Here is an 18,168-nt window from a genome sequence, read left to right on the forward strand (position 1 = left end):
GCTGAAGTGAGATGGAAACTGAGCATGAAGAATGGTCTCCCATTAAAGAAATTTAATTAGTTTTCCCCAACAAAAGCATTTCCTGTGCATTAGTGACATTAGCTCAGGACTGGCTTGCTCTGGTGTGTCCATCAGACCTGCTCTGCCTTCAGTGAAGAGTAACAACAGAACCTGGAACATCCCTATACACAAGGTTGTGCATTACACGGGCATTTTCAACACCAATCAATTTTCTTTGATGTTTTCACTGATGATGCATCCACTAAAAGCTCTGACGAAATGTTACCACAATGTACAGCGATGAAGATGCTTGAGAGTCCTGTCTATGATTAAAATTTTTATGATTAAAATAAACTTTCAAGATGTATTTTAACCGTGTCTGAGGCCTTGCATGTAAAATACACTAAAACATGCATAAAGCATCTTTTCATGCTTCATTCCACTATAACTTTGCAGTAACCCTCATGTCAGACCTTTTTCCTTTGAAAGATTTACCCCAATGTTGCCTCTGCTGAGAATAGACTCGTAGTTTTTTTTGGACTGCAGCAAATGAGTGACCCTCTTATTCTGTCTGTACTGACAGGAGAAGAGAGGCCAGAGTAACGTAATTGGCAACAGCTGGGGACTGAAAAATGCATTCATTCATGGAGCCTCACGTGATGCACAGAGAGAGAAAAAAACAGAACTGGAATAGAGTTTATCACATGATATCTACAATATAAGTACACAGTTGATTTGGTAACACTTTCTATGAAGCCCACATTCATAAATCATTATAACTGCACTTATAATTTCTTTGCAAATTGGTATGGATTCCTTGTAACACAAAGAATGTAACACTATAATGTGTCACAATTCATTATAATGCCATGTTCTGTGCTGCACAACGTTTATAACAACACCAGTCCATACAGGATGTCACTGAGGGGTTTTTTGGGGATTGTTGCGGCCAAAAATGCTTGATTTTGTTGCGGCTTTTTTCAAAATCCAAGAGTTTTTTTTTGGGGGGGGGGGGGGGGGGTTTGCATTAAACTACTTCAATCCGCGAAATTGCAACTGCACAAAATTGTTTTGCACGATATTTCGCTATGATATTTGTTGGTAAATGAGACTTTTTAGCTGTACTCATGTTAGATACATGTGAATTGAAGAGTGCTTTGCCTGAATGCTCGTTGTGATGACGTCATATGACGCGGAAAATCTGTGGTAATTTTGAAAAATTGCAGGCTCCTCCGAATATAGCGGAGTTTGTTTGATTTTGCTTTAATTTCTGCGAAATCCTGGAGGGACTGACTTATAATGGCTTCTGCATAATCATAAACCAACTGTAATATTTATAATATTTTATGAAATACTATAAACTATGATTGAGTGCATCAAATAAGCAACCTTGGAGGGACAGGAAGGTAGGTGCTACATGTGTGTGTCCTTGTCATATAATTTTTTTTTTTTCTTTTTTAAGAACTAAACACTTTATTATGGCACTTGTGGACGCTGACAAAAGTATTTGAATATGATTTTCCTACATAAATTTGAATTACAGCATATAAACATGACATTAGATCAAATTCTTTTTTTCTGTGATGTTCTTTTTTTTTTTTTTAATTACATGATTAAAAAAACAAAACTTTAAAAACAAATCAGAAATCTAAAGTACAAATCTCTCAGGAATGTGTAGTAGAGAGGGATTCAAGTGCAGAAAAATTATTATTTTACAGTGTTATTATTTTAAAATATTTACAGTGAAGCAAAAGGAAACATGAATGAGATATAACGAGGCTAGACAACAACATGAACATGATGCAAGTAAATAGTGACAACCACTAAAGACAGACAAAAGGTGTTAAACAGTACGTGACTTAAATACCCTTGATAGTCAAACAACAATGTGATTCAGGTGCTCTGGTCATATGATATGGTGCGTGCAATGGCTTATGGGTGCTGTAATCCATCATGATAAAATCTCAAAAATACAGATTGTATTTGAAATCTGCCAAAGATGAAGCATCTGGGATTCCCACGGAAAAGCAGACACTTAAATCCGAAGGACAAAAGAGTTACAGTTCACTCAGACTGACTAATTGACTGACTAATTATCGAAACAACAAATTGTTTCGATAATTAGAGAAATGAGCTCCAAGTACAAATACAAAATCAAAATATCCTCTGTGAACCACTATATAATGTGTGTAATCAAAATTCTAGCTACATATCAAAAGGAATGTAAAAGTACTCAGACAGACATGACAGATAGCACACTCACTCATATGGGTCTCATATGTGTGATATGGCTGCTGCTGGAAGAATAATTGGGAAATACATTTTGGCTTGGATAGTCACTGTCCAACATGAATCTCTGTATATTGCTAAAGCAGCTCCTCCTGTGTCTATACTTTAAAGGTTTAGGCAGTCGTCACTTTCTGATGAGCTGCTACTGCTTAGAGGTAATCCAAACAAACACCAGTGCTCTGAGACACCTCTGAATCCAGACTGAACGCTCCAATGTCTTATCCATGCAACATGATCAAACATTCCCTGAATCCCACTTACCCAAGCCCTATATGGCCACCATCAACACTGTGATGTGCTCATTCAGAACTTTGGGCTAGGAGCTGGCATGAATCCTTTCATGGGCCCCATGTGTGCCGTGGAGCCAGCCCAACTGAAAAGAATACTAGGACTACTGCTTTCTAGAGATGCAACCCTCAACATAAAACAAATATACAGTCTTAGTAAAGCTCCATGAGTTCGACTCAAATCTACATAAATCCCCTCGCAAACTAGGCAGGCATAGATCGTACAGTATACTGCTATTGGACAATACCATGCTTATTTACTCATTTACTCATACTCATGAGAAATGCTCTGATACCAACATCTGATACCAAATGACACTATGTGTGAACAGTCAACACAAACAGCCATATGGCTGTATATAGAAATAAACAATGTCATTCAAAGCAAAGCAAAAAAGTAGTGTATGTGTGTGTGGACATGCACATGTGTGCTTTTCACTGGCACTATTTAAACCAAGAAACATAAAAACAGCTAATTAAAATGATCGGTGAAGTCCCTATTTAATACTGATACCGTACCTATAGGTACGGTATCAGTATCAGTATGAACGAGTACAAAAAAATATGTGCTCCTACACAGTCTGAAAAATTGATAACAATGCATCTCTCCTCACAACGAGTCCTCAATGTTGCATATCCTTACAAAACAACACACTGCTTTGGTATTGGATGCTAAACCTGCTGTTAATAGATCCAAACTTCATGCTTTTCTTTCTTAAAACCTGACACATCTTTTCTAAAACGTCTAAAACGATACCGAAGTATGTCAGTATTCCTGTGGAACTGAGAACAGGCCTTGGATGAAGACCACAACCCCAGCTCTAAAGCTCCAACTTCCTGTGATACATTTAGTTTTATAACAAAATGAAGAACAACAGGCTCCTGCTAATAATCACACAAATATTTTTGCCGTTTCTCTGGTTCCAGAAATCAACAGTATGCTTATTCCACTGCCAAACAGCCTTCTGAAATGGGAGACCTACAGTTAGTGTGTCATATCTGTAACTATGAGCATAAACACTTTATTCCTGCTGCTGCTCCACGAAGAGTTTGACTAAAAAAGGATTGTAGCTGTAGTCACACACAAACATTTGCATTTTGGAAAATATATATATGTATGTGTGTGTGGACATGCACATGTGTGCTTTTCACTGGCACTATTTAAACCAAGAAACGTGTGTGTGTGTGTGTGTGTGTGTTATCACTTGCCAAGTTTCCCGTAGTAGCAAACTTAAAGGAACCTCTGTTGCAAAAAATATATATATAATAATCTCCATGCTACACCATATCAACAATTATACGTTGTAATTTTTTAAATAATATGATTTTTCATTCAATTATTATTAGACTTACATTATGTGGCATATCCACCATCCAAATCCTGTGAATTATCTGTTACTATAGTAACGATAATGTCAAGTCCATTAGTCCATAAAGCAAGTGTATAAATATAAATACAAATAATAAATATTAGTACAGTGTAATGTACATTTTAATTTCAGCTAGAACTCAAAGTAGTGCTGGAATAGAAAATTAATCAACACTGTGTCATGAGTCGGATTCGAGAATTCAGCAGCGCTGTGGTATAAGAAATATCCACAGCCCCCATGGAGCAGATTTATTTGGTGGTGATATCATGGGCAACTGTGTCATATCTGACATTACAGGTCTAAGAATAAACTGTATCAGGTGTGAGTGACATTCACATGGAAAGGTTATGAGGTATGTGAAGTCCTTCAATACTGTGGTATATTATGTAACCAGCTGTGTTTATCTGAATGACATCACAGATTATCTATGATAGAAATGAATCCCCTGTGCACAATTCTGTGCATAATTACTGTACATAACTTTCCAAGAATCACAGTTTTTAATTTCACCACAGCTCATATTTTACATTGCAGTACATGGTGCAGTGAGTAGTGTTGCCACCTTTGATCCTGAGCTCAGCTTACCGTTGGGAGTTTCGTTTGTTCTCTCCATGCTCATATGAATTCCTTAAGTGTTTTCCAGTTTCCTCACACCTCTTTGGCAATTCTAAATTGCCTCTAGGTATAAATGTGTTTGCATGCTACCCTGCAATGTACTGAAATCTTATGCGATGTCTATATTCCTGCCTCAAACCCAGAGTTCCTGGGATAGATTCCAGATCCACTGTGATCTTATCTCCCATTAACACTAAAGTTATGTTACCATCACATATTCAGAATCTGAAAAATGAACACATGCATGTCTACACAATTAAAACACGAAAGTCTTCTATCAGAGGTGTCCACAAAACGTTTTTGTTCAGTTTACATTTAAATGCCGTAAAAATGTTTTTAATAAGCATAAAAAGCTATATGTTTTGAAGTTGCATCCCAGATGAGGAAAAGTTTCTTTTTGAGTCTGGTTCCTCTCCAGGTTTCTTCCTCATACCACCTCAGGGAGTTTTTCCTTGCCACCGTCGCCTCTGGTGTGCTCATTAGGGACAAATTTAAAACTTATATCCTGAATTTATATATTTCTGTAAAGCTGCTTTGTGACAATGTGCACTGTTAAAAGTGCTATACAAATAAAATTTAATTGAATTGAACTATAAATTTTGGGCTATTCATTTAGGATATGACAAGCCAGGACATGAATACCATTTACCTGGTGGGTGAAAAAGCTAGTTCATTAATGAATGGGAAAGGATTCAGTAATGCAAACAAATTTACTTCTTTTTTATTTATCTTGTAGTCTTATATCTTATAACCACTGAACAATAATACCACACCTTACTGTGGTATTATAGACTTAAAGTAAAAAAAATCTAAAGAGATGAAAAATGACCCTGATGCCCATACACATAACATCACACACATAACACTGCGTGACTCTGCAGTATACAGCTGTGGATGAGCAATGACTTATAATTGCACTATGTAGTGTCAATCAGAAGAGGATGGGTTCCCTTTTGCGTCTTGTTCCTCTTGAGGTTTCTTCCTTATGGGACTTTTTCCTTGCCCCAGTCACCTCTGGTTTGCTCATTAGTGACAAATCAAAATCTATGTCCGGATTTCTGTAAAGCAGCTTTGTGATAATGTCAGTTGTTAAAAGAGCTATATAAATAAATTGAATTGAACTGAACTGTAACCACTTTAACAGCACAGAGACAGTTTACCTGGAAAAGCACTGTTTTGACTATAATTCAATTCATTTATTCATTTGTAAAATGCTTTTAACAATAGATCATGCTACAATATGTCTAATGAGCACCACTGTGAGGAAAAACTTCCTGAGGCCGTATAAGGAAGAAACTTTGACAGGAAGCAGATCCTAAAGTAATTAACATTCCATCTGGGGGTTTACTGTAATTGTACTTTTTTCCGAGTTGAATTATGGCAGAAAAAAGTTATAATAGCAGTGTGCCCAGGCCAAATGAATTACATGGACATTACATTTTTTATTTCTAGAGGATTGTTGAGGCTGAATTTTAACACTGCACTAATAGCTTCCCCTTGGAAGCAGAACAAAGGTCAGAATTGTAACAATATTTTATGATCAGTAAGAAAAATACTAATGCAAGCAGCTGCTGATCTCTCACACACTCCAACATGACAAAAGAAGGAAACAGCATCACTGACCTACAGTATGACCTAACACATGGAGACCATTAGTGGGTCAGCCACAGCAGTTTAACCCATCACGTAACTGAGAGAAGCATGCAAATAAAGGAATAATAATAATGGAATTCAGTAAGACATTTCAGAGAAATATAGATGCTTGAATATAATATATGCTTTTAAAAAAAAAAGATATATGCATCATTTTTGTTTGGGATTTTTCATTGTCATCATATTCAACCCATTTTCTCCCTATTTGCAAATCAACGAACGCAAGTTGTCTTGGTATTTCGTTTACAACCTCCTAGCTGTAAATGACTTTTGCTGTAAATGACTTTTGACTTCATGTGGAATGTGGTCAGTTTCTCATGTACAGCTTGCTGAACACTGTATAGGGTCTTCATTGCCATAGCTAATGTACTATATCTTAAGTGCACTTAGCACTGGTCTCTGAGGACTTCCCACTTGTGGCTCGTCCCATGCTCCTCTACTTCCCTTCCACAATGTTTTCCCACGTTAAAAAAAAAAAGTCCCTGCACTGAACCCTTGTCAACGCAGGAAAAGTAAAAATAACTGCAGAAGTGGAGTATGGGAACAAACCAATCGGCCAGAATGTGTACTGCGCTGTTTCATATACTGTCAAATAACTTGCTCCAAGAAGAATGGGGTATGTGATGAAAATCTCTCAATGGAATAGAGGGTCTTGGCTCTATAGATAGCCAGTCCTTCTGGAAGTAATTGCTGCAGACAAAATGATGAAGCACAAGTGAGCAGCTCACTCCTTTTTTGGTGTAGCGAACACTGGCATGATACAGTGCGCTGCACTTCATACCTTCAAGCATGCCAAAGGAACTGTTCTTTTGCTTGTGGCACAGTGTTGAGTTCAAGGGCTTTTAAAGGCATTGGAATCCTCTATTTAAAAAAAACAAACCCTCAGCCATTTCTGAAAGTTCAAAATATTTTCGTCTCATCAATGGAATGCTTCGATGAAAGATAAAATGGCATGTTTGTAGAGTGACCAAAAGAGGAGATCATGGTTTGTGTAAAGAAAAATTCTAGCTGGATTAAAAGATACATCACAATGGACTCAGATGCCGTTTTTGATGGAGATTACCATTTTGGTGTGTCCACATTGGGTGTGACTGAAAAATCAGACAGGTATTCAAAGGTATTTTGTGAATGCCTTCCCAATCTACAACAATGCGGCCATGTAAAGTAGATTTGAAGATTAACCGTTTTAAATAAATGTGCTGAATCTCTTTAATTAAGCCAATTAACTGAATCTGATGTAACTAGAAATAGACAGAGAGGTCATGCACATTCAATTTAATTATTTTAAGTAACACCATGGAGACCATGTTGGCAGTTATTTCAAGCACCTCATAAAAGAATTTAATAAGCCATGACTCAAGTGTGTGCTGTGCAGCCCTCTCACATGCCAAGAGGGGCAAGTCAATATACATAAAGCAGTATTCAAATATTTCAAACATTCAGGACTCTAATTACACACATATTTGCTACTGTGATCATAGTCATCATGCTCAGAACATAATGGTTAGTATGAGCATTTAGAGCACTGTATCTGTTGTAACAATTCAATGTTTTAAGGCTCAGAATAAACAGGTGACCGTAGCAAACTAGGCTGCTAACATTAGCTATTGAAAAGCATTGAGCACAAAAAACAAAACACAAAGCAGGAGAAGAACAAAATACAGTACAAACGTCAAAAGTGGGTAGGCACTTCAATTGTCAGATAACACTGAGCTCTGGAACCTGCCGTTACATACAGACACCCTTAGCAGACTAGTTGCCTAGCCTAACTATAGCTATTTAGCTAACTAAACACAAAATATAGAGGAAAAACACAGCATCCGTTTTTAAAGATTCCAGGCTCCCCAGTTCGATCCTGAGCACAGGTTACTGTCTGTGTTCTCCCTGTGTCTGCATTTCCTCCCACCTCCCAAAAACATGCCAGTAGGTAGCCAGTAGCCAGGATAAAGTGCCTGACTAAGCTTGAAAGACCAAAATACAGGCAAGCATACACAGCCAAGAAATTAATCAGAAAATCCATCTTCACTTTGTTGAGACTGTCAACTCCCAGCTAACACCTCTGGATACATCAACCTATTTAAAAGTCAACATTGCAAAACAAGAAACAACAAGCAATATCTTATTTTCTTTTGTTTTTCTAAACATCCATCTCATGTTTTTTTTTCCGCCCTGTTGTAATATATTTACTACGAGAGTGCTCATGAAGGCTAGGCAGGACTTTACATGTCTAACAGATAAGCAACAGAAGCCAGATACCAAATTAAACTAATTAACCCTATTTGGTAAACAGACACTGAGAAATTGTGTAATGAGAGAATGCTTCCTGTGCTATAAAAAGCATTCTCTATTTTGTTTGCATTTGATTATATTTATTTCAGTGTACTATCAAGCATGTTCTATTGTTACTTAGTAAGTGTGCCATTATTACCTGTTGGACCACTTCCCCAGTATACACAAAGAAATACAGTATATTATTAGTCAGGGAAAACTATTTGTGACACATCCTTTAACACTGGTTATGAAGTGGCGTCTCTGTGAGGGTTTGCCAAGTTACTCTCAACAGAATGGTGTCAGCTAGTTCCTGTGGGAGTCAGTCCAAAATCAGTTTGGATTGTTACTCACAATAGAGATGATATCTGAATTCCTTATTAAAAGTGAATATTTAAGACGTCTTTACATTCCTTTGTGCTCTCTGGTTCAGACTGGTCAGTTCCATCGTATGTGGGTAAACAAGAATGCTCTGGAGCAATGAGGCTATTCACGAAAGAGGCTCTGTAGACCATGCTGGCTTAAAAGGCTACTAATACATCTGGAATCAGCAGAGACTGGTGTTTCAGGAAGCATCAATTATTAAGCAGAACGTAACGATTGGAGAGAAGTCTCTACTACTTCTGATGGAAGGCTAAGTAATCCCCCCTTTCAGTACAATCAACATCCGTTTCCCAAAGACCACTTTTTCAGCTGCTAAAAGAATGGGATATTGAATCTGTGCCCAAGTTTTTTTTACTACAGTCCCCTCTGAAACTATTGCAATGGCAAGGCCAAGGCCAATGCATTTGTTTTTGCCAGATGACTGAAGACATTTGGGTTTGAGATTTGGGTTCATCAGCATATCCTTTTTAACAACAAATGCAGTCTTCACTAGTGAAACTGAAGGCTAAAACCAAGAGTAGGTGTTCAGAGCTATTTATTGTTTAAACAGTCAACCTATCAGGACACACCTGGGTAACAAGAAACACCTGTCAGTCACATATGTGGAACATATTTTCCATTATTTTCGCTTGCCTGAAAATTGGGTGGTCTGATACAAAGGTTTGATGCTTTATGTTGTTTAACAGTTGTAGATGTAAATACCAGGAAATAATAGCTGAAATCCTAAACTCTCCTCTCATATTCATCTTTTGATCTCAAACCCAAATATCTTTGGTGTATAGCACAAACAACTGAATTGGCCTTGGCCTTGCCATTCCAATAGTTTCAGAGGGGACTGTATTAAGCATTACTTATTTTCTTGGTGACACAAAAGGATTCACCATGACTGGAAAGTCCCAGAATGTCATAATGTGACGTTGCTTCCTCCCAGCAGCCGAGAACGTTTACATTGAAGCCATTGTGTTTGGGCGAGAGTGAAGTTTTCTTTTCTCTAAAGGACTAGATAAAGAACAGACACCAGGTGCTGTACTGTAAATTATTTAAAGTGTTACTATGTGTTACCCTGCCATCTGATACACAAAAGAAAAAGCAGACTCAATAGAATTTCCAAAATTCATGAGGATATAAAGATATATATTCAATTCAACTGTCAATAGAAATCAATGGAAGTCAATAGAACTAACATGACTGAGATTTTGGAACATAGTAAAGTGAGGAGATGTTAGTAAATGTAGGTGTAACACTTGTCAGACACATTCGGTGGGATTAAATGATGTATAAAGTGCTGGGGAAGAGCTAAAATTATGACATAGACACAGTAGGAGGGACAGAGACCCAGTGTTAAACAACCAGAAGGGGCAAAATGTCTGGCATCTCTACTCAGTGTGTCAACCATGATAAGATGACCATTATGGAAATTACTCCATGCCTGCAAGCTACAGAAGCCTCATAATTCCAGTCCTGACACAAGCCACTAACCCCAAAAGTGACCACATATAATTGTGAGACCGGAGGTGTCAGTCTGTGCAGATTAGACACACTGTCTAGACTGGAGAAAGAGACATTGTATAGGTGACATTTTCTCAGATCATGAATTATATCAGACAGGGACAGAGGTTGATGGGACACACAGCACCCATCCACATTCAACATTTACTTTAAGATGCCCTCTGTACACCTCTACAAGTGGATCTTGATGGATAAAAGAAAGCTATAGAGAAAGGTACATGGTAATGCTTGTTTGTTACTGCGTACCCTCATACACTCTACTTTCTTACTAACTCTAACTCTCTTTGGTAGAGAAACACTGTCTGTTGGTGTAGGCCTCTTTAAAGACTCAATCAGAGGGATGAGTGGAAAAATTAAGTTAATGAAGTTTAATTAATAAAGTTATATAATTTGAATTTGTGTCTTAATTGACTGAACTAGCACTTCAAAATGTTTTTCACTTTACAAATCAAACTATTTGCTCCACATCCACAAGTCATTTGATTTTCATTTAAAGTGTACGAGTGCCAGCCAGAGCAAGGAGTGATATTATTCTGAATTGAAGCTTTAGCCTGAGATAATAAATAAATAAATAAGCTGAAATCCTCACATTATAATGGGTCATGACTCAGCTTCCTCATAATCTAATAAAATTATTCCATGTACTTACTGTAAACCTTGTACACAAAAAGAAAGCAGATGAAAGTGTTTTCACATACTTTAATGTCCAAGCCAGGGCATTAAGTCCACACATTGATTTTTGATCAGGTAAACAGAACATTTTTTTATTGCATTAAAAAAAAAAAGTCCTAAAATGGGTTGTTTTTCTAACTGCGGTCATGAGCTCACTCCCATGTGATGTGAAAGCATATTGTTTATAAATGAATTCTTTGTTTTCTCATTTGGCACTTCAGGAAAAACATGTCTTATTATGCGTTGCTATGATTTTAGACTTTTACTGCGACAGCAGTGGAGATTTCTAATCACACTAAACACTGAACATTTGAAGAGTCTCTTCCTACCTGAAACAAAGAAATTGTTTAAAATAGTGCAATATAAAGTAAAAGATTATAAGAAACAAGGAAATATTTGTTCACGTTCGGATATGCATTCCATGCATTCTTTCCCATGAATTGCATTTCTTTTGCTCAGTACAGTAGAATGTGAAATCAGTAGTAATTTTCTGTCCACAGACACAAAAGACCACACATAACTGACCATCTAATCATCAGTGTGTGTTAGGTTTCAGACAGTAATGTCCACTCTCCAGCTGCTGAGGACAATCTCTTCGAACATGTCAAACTTCACTTTCACTCCAAGCTTTCATCTTTAGTTTTCTCAAGGGAGCTACATCTAAGGAGCATTAATTCCGTTGGTAGCACGGCTAAGTCAAATGCATGCCAAACAACTGAGAAGGCATCCACTCAAGATACAGCGAATACAAGCATAGTTCACTGTCATTAGCTAAAATGACTTTTCAGCGTTATAATCTGAACTTCGCACTAAACTACAGCTCTGAGAGATTCACCTTATCCAGTTACTGTAATTGCATGGTTCGATATACCATAGTAAATATTTCTGCTGATTTATATTCTCACAAGTCCATCTCAAATCTCACATCCCATGTAAAACGTAGTGCTGCCGCCTCACATCTACAGGGTCAGGGTCAATCCTGAGCTGGAGTTACTGTCTGTTTTGAGTTTCACATGTCCTCTCCGTGTCTGCATGGGATTATTCCGGGTTCTCCAGTTTCTTTCAACCACCCAAAAACATGCCAGTAGGTGGATTGTCACTAAACTGCCATGTGAAAATGAGTGTGTGTACGGTTCCCTGAGATGGACTGGTGTAATTTCAGGGTGTACATTCTTGGGCAGAACAAAATGGGCCAATCCCAAAATAGCATAATATTAAGCTTTTAATTGTCTTAACAACAAATCATTGGTCAGAAAATTAGCAAGAAGTAAACAAATGCACTTTTTAGACCTCTTGTGCCACCATTTGCTCGTTTAATTTTGCGGCAGTGAACTGTTTGGTGAAAAGCTAAAAACGGGAAATCACATACACTGTACAATCTTCTTGTACGCAAAGATAAAATCACGCTAATGATTAAAATGTTTGATTGAACATTCATCCATTTAAAATGGTTGAAGAAAAAAAGAAAAAGAAAAAAGCTATCCTCAAGTTTACTCACAAGGATTAAACATTTAAAGAAATCAAAGGGAAAACCTATCCCATACTAAGCTACTTTATATACGTGTTTAATACTTGCTAAGTTCCTGACCAATGATTTGTTCCAAGTTTGTTGATAGTGGGGTGGCTGACCGCCTTATGTTCCAGGGCACCCTCATTTCTGTGTTACCCTCTGGCTCTCCCTTTTAGTTATGCTGTCATAGCTAGTCTTGCTGGAGTCCCTGCTTGCACTCACACAAAGTACATTGTCCTTAACAATGTTCTTAATTACGGGGCAATAAGCATAGTTAATAATCTCTCCTTCTCTTTCTCTCTCTCTGTCTCTCTCCTTCGCTGTTTCTGTCGAGCTACACATACACATACACCTGAGATACCAGTGATCCTGACCCCTTCTGCTCTCTGGACCTGCCTGGTCCATCCTGATGCCCTACTTCTGGTTGGAGTTCTCATAAATTGGAAGTCACATGCTTCTGCTGAGGATGGCCCCACATGGCGCAGCCTAACGATCACTGAGATTGCTGAGGATGGTACAACTTAAAAACCATAAAGATGACTTTAGACCTCAATTCATATGAACAGTTATGCTATGATGGCCAGGACTACAATTGTCACAAACAGTTTTGCACTCAAGTCTCCATCAATGAACAGTGGAGAAGTTCAACAAAACAGACTTCATGTAAAAACTGTAATGAATATTCCCGGTTACACAACTGCACAATTTGACCACAGTTATAGAAGGGATTTACTTCTTTATAATCACACTATCTGTTGTTACCCGGATGAGGATGGGTTCCCTTTTGAGTCTGGTTCCTCTAAAGGTTTCTTCCTCATATCGTCTCAGGGAGTTTTTCCTTGTCACCGTCGCCTCTGGCTTGCTCATTAGGAACAAAATTCATACATTTAAAATCTATATCCTGGATTTATATATTTCTGTAAAGCTGCTTTGGGACAATGTCCACTGTTAAAAGCGCTATACAAATAAAACTGAATTGAACTGAATTTGTTGCTAAGACCATTAAAAGCTAAATATTTTGCCATTTTGGGCATGACCTTTTTCTTTTTTTTTTTGCTCAGGTGTCTATACATACCTTACAATAACAACAGGTTTATTCATTTAAAAATTTGTTCATTCATACAATTTAGTCTCTTTGTTTTGCATTTACGCTATTAAATAAAAGGGAAATAATGTGATTGGGCTGGACTGCACAAAGCCTACTGAAAACAAAAGCGAGTCATGCAAAATATTGTCTGAATACTACCTGAGAGAGAGAGAGAGAGAGCGCATTTCTATTACGTTATCTTGTGCCATCATTATTGCCTAATCAGCAGTTTTCTCCCACTGAGCACTTGAAAATAACCGCATCAGTGAAGCCTCTCCCACAGTTAAACATGGCAATTCCAGTAGGCATCAGTGCTGTAGGACCACACATGTTACAGAATAGCCATTTGACGTAACCGCTGTCTACTGGAGACGATAGCAGAGTAAAGCTCACACAGCCGCTTTCAGCCTACACCTTGAAAACACCACTGATGAAAATGGTCAGAGGATGAAACATCCAGGAATTGTTTTGAGAAATAGTAGCAACATCAATGGAAAACAGCCCAGACAAAAGGAATCGGTAATGAGTTGATAAAAAATTGCACTCTATATCAGACACACTAGCTATACTGCATCACATCAGCATGGAATAGTATAAAATGAATATCCATCCATTTCTGTACCGCGTATCCTACACAGGGTCATGGGGAGACTGGGCCAAGGGCACAAGGCAGGGGACACCCTGGATGGGGTGCCAGCCCATCGCAGGGCACAATCGCAAACACACACACCCATTCACCAACTATGGACAACTGAGATGCTAATCAGCCTACAGTGCATGCCTTTGGACTCGGAGAGGAAACCCCCAAACATGCACCACTCTAACATCTCAAACTCTATGCACGCAGGGCGGAGGCAGGAATTGAACCCCAACCCTGGAGGTGCGAGGCAAACATGCTAACTACTAAGCCACTGTGCCCCCCTATAAAATTAATATAATATACAGCGTTATTATATTTAATTTTAGAATGAGATACAGTGAGCATGTGGTGCTGCTTTTATAAGATGTAACCAGGCCAAACTACTCCTCCACGCCACTACAGTGCACCTCTGTATCAACTGTAAAGAAGTTACATATGTAGAAGACAAACTTGGTCCTGAAGTTTTATATATATATATATATATATATATATATATATATATATATATATATATATATATATATATATATATATATATATATATATATATATATACACATACATACATACATACATATACATAATACAGAAAAAATAATGAAGGCTGCTGGGTTTTGCTGCAAAGATAAGAAGCGAGTACGACAGTCAAAGTCTCCAAATCCAAAGAAGAATCATGGCAGGTTCTGCAAGATGCTCAATAAAACTTGCAGCTAATTTCCTTATAAAACTGCACTAATTCTACCTGAGACTAGTATTTTTATTTTAATTTTCTGTCACACAAAATATTGACTTTGTTTAATTTACTACAGTTTATCGCTCTTTACTGTGTTTTTTCTTAATGTAGAAACATTTAATTTCATTATTTTGAAGGCATCTTTGCTCTACAGCATTTCTTTGCATGTGCCTAAAACTTTTGCACAGTACTGTACAAGTGCTCAGTGTGAAATGTCTAGATTTAATTCACCTTAGCGATCTTGACACAGGAGAGAAGTTCTATGAAAACTAAATCACATTTAGCTGGTTGTACAGCCCTGGTTAACACAAACATAGAGGAATTTCCCAGCTGACTGCTGCACGGCTCCTCACACAGAGCCTCTTCTGTAAGTAAAGTTTTGTGGGTCAGTGTTCTTTCTGTACATACAGAATAAATTACCTCTTCAAATTGCCAGTTAAATCTACATCTGTTGGAAGGCAGCAACATTTCTTTATGACTGACCAACAAATTCTAACTAGCATTTTTATTTTGACTGTTCCTCAAAAATTCATCCGGTGACCACACTAAAAGAAATGTAGAGACCTAGAATGCAAATGACTTAAAGTACATGGAGGAAGTGTTGCAAATCTTACATGCCCAACAGGCAGGAGTAGAGAGATGTTGGTTAAAGGAAATCTGCATTGTTGTAAATGGATCACAGTGACAGCCCCTACAGGATTTTGCAATAGCAGAAATTACCGCAAAATCAAGAAGACTCTGCAATATTCGGAAGAGCTTGCAAAAAAAAATGTGTCATGTGATGTCTTCACAATGCACATTTAGCCAAAGCCCTCTTCGATTCACTAAAAGGTCTCGTTTACCAACAAACGTCACTACGAAAGACAGAAATAATTTCGTGCAACTGAAAATTCGCCAATTCAAGTAGTTTTCTGCAAAAAAGCACAAAAAACTCAACTTTTGAAAAACGCCGCAACAAAATCCAGAATTTTTGACCGCAACAATCGCAAAAAAATTCTGTACAGACTGCAGTAAGCTGCAATAACGATGGACAGCAGTGGCTATGCTTCTTTTCTGAAACTTGATCTTCAGTGCAAAATTGGGTGCCAGGTGTGAACAGCTGCTTGTTAGTCTCAACAAGAAATGATGGAGATGATGATGGAGAGAGAACGTACACTCTCAAGGTCATTTATGATGTCGTCTCAGGAGTTCACCAAAGGAGAAAATATGGTCTATGAGAATGGAAGAGCTTTACTATAACTGGACTAGATTTGAGATGTTCTGAAGGGACACCAGTAATTTGACTGGGAACTCCATCAGCTTCGCCAAGATTTTTTTTAAAGAGTTTGTTACTGAAAATGTTCTAGCATCTGGCTCTGACTTTTACAGCCCTACACAGCGACTACATTTACATGGACAGCAATAATCTAATTATTGATCTTGTTCTGAATAAGAGGGTGCATGGTGGCTTAGTGGTTAGCACGTTCGCCTCACACCTCCAGGGTTGGGGGTTTGAGTCGCAACGTGGCCCTGTGTGTGTGGAGTTTGCATGTTCTCCCCGTGCTGCGGGGGTACCCTCTGGGTACTCCGGTTTCCTCCAAATGTCCAAAGACATGCATGGTAGGCTGATTGGCATGTCCAAAGTGTCCATTGTGTGTGATTGTGTGCCCTGTGATGGATTGGCACCCTGTCAAGGGTGTACCCTTGTGCCTGATGCTCCCTGGGATAGGCTCCAGGTTTCCCTGTGATCCTGAAAAGGATAAAGCGGTATAGAAGATGGATGGATGGATGGATTCTGAATAAGACAATATTCTGATTAAGGTGTTTACATGAGTTGCTTTTAGAAGATTCCTTTCATGTTCTCGTTTTACATGTTATAGAACATAGTCATTACGTACCCACGCCACGCCGTCCAACGTTCCCTCTAGAATTTCACGTATCAACACACAGTTCGTCTTCGTTATGGAACCATATACGGTTTATATGTGTTTCATTTTTAATTTTACGGAAGCTTCAAGTGCGGTTAATTATTTGTCATGCTATACGTGCTAATAGACAACTGCTTGAAGCCGTGGGCTGTGTCCGATGCATGGACATACATGTATTTCTCCTACTATATAGCAGGTAAGTACGTGGTTTCGGACACAGCCGTGCTCTCTTGTTTAGTGTCAAACGGTTGAGCACTGCCGTGTGTGATCGTGTCCTGTCGCAAAATGTGGTGAAAACTCCCACATGATGTTAATAATGTGATTAAGGTGTGTACATGTCTGTAATACACTTCGATAATGGGACTAAAACAGGAGTACTCCACACATCTTAATTCGATTTGTGTTTACTTCGAGTATGACTTTAGCCGGATTAAGGTCATCAATAATCGTTGTTTACACACTAGTTTCTTAGGTTGATATTGGATTCTTGTTGTCCATGTAAACGTACTGTGTAGTACAGTTCCTGATACTGTTTAACGATATCAGCCAGCAATCTTTACGTTTAACAGAGCTTTATGTTTCTGTTGCTGGAATTTGGATTTGTCTCCATGTTCACAGTGATAACTTATAACAGCAAAGAGACGGCCCTCCTACATCACTCCAGTTACTGTGGTTAAAAAATAAATATCTACATCTACACAAGAGCTGGAAGTGATATTTATATTGTAATTAAGATCACTCCCGGGAAACTCTTGAAATCTGGAAATTCCTATATAACACAATTTTCTTTCACATCTTACTTTGTACTGTTTTTTGGACACCTCTATAAATGTTTATCTGTGGGTTGGAGTTTGGGTTACAATGTGTATCCTTGGGATGTGTGAACATTTTGACAAAACCATCCAGTAACAAAGTTCTAGTTAACAGTTGTAGCTGTTCTCTAGTAAAATAACTTAAGCTTTTCCTGCTCATGTTAAGGTCTGGATACTGTCACACTAACATTAACAACAATCAATTATCCAGACATATTTATACAATAACCCTAGAAGGATGATATGAAATGCTTTCTCCTTTCATATGGATATGTTATGAGATTGGAGCTCCATACAGATAAAAGAAATATTGCACTTAGGGAAGTGAACAGCAAGAGGTTGTGCGATAAGAGACAAGATCCATGGACGAAAAAGAAAGAAACGGTTTACTCTGTACACTGTAATGGGAGGTCAGCGGCCATCCATCATTCA

At 38.0% G+C, this 18,168-nt stretch overlaps 1 protein-coding gene across 2 annotated transcripts in view; it reads right to left on the reverse strand.

Moving 5' to 3' along the window:
• mcamb (melanoma cell adhesion molecule b) overlaps positions 1-18,168 on the reverse strand; it is a 39,826-nt gene that overhangs the window by 17,566 nt on the left and 4,092 nt on the right. The window lies entirely within an intron of this gene.

The sequence above is a fragment of the Ictalurus furcatus genome, chromosome 17 (genome assembly GCF_023375685.1).
Source record: "Ictalurus furcatus strain D&B chromosome 17, Billie_1.0, whole genome shotgun sequence".
Classification (NCBI taxonomy): Eukaryota; Metazoa; Chordata; class Actinopteri; order Siluriformes; family Ictaluridae; genus Ictalurus; species Ictalurus furcatus.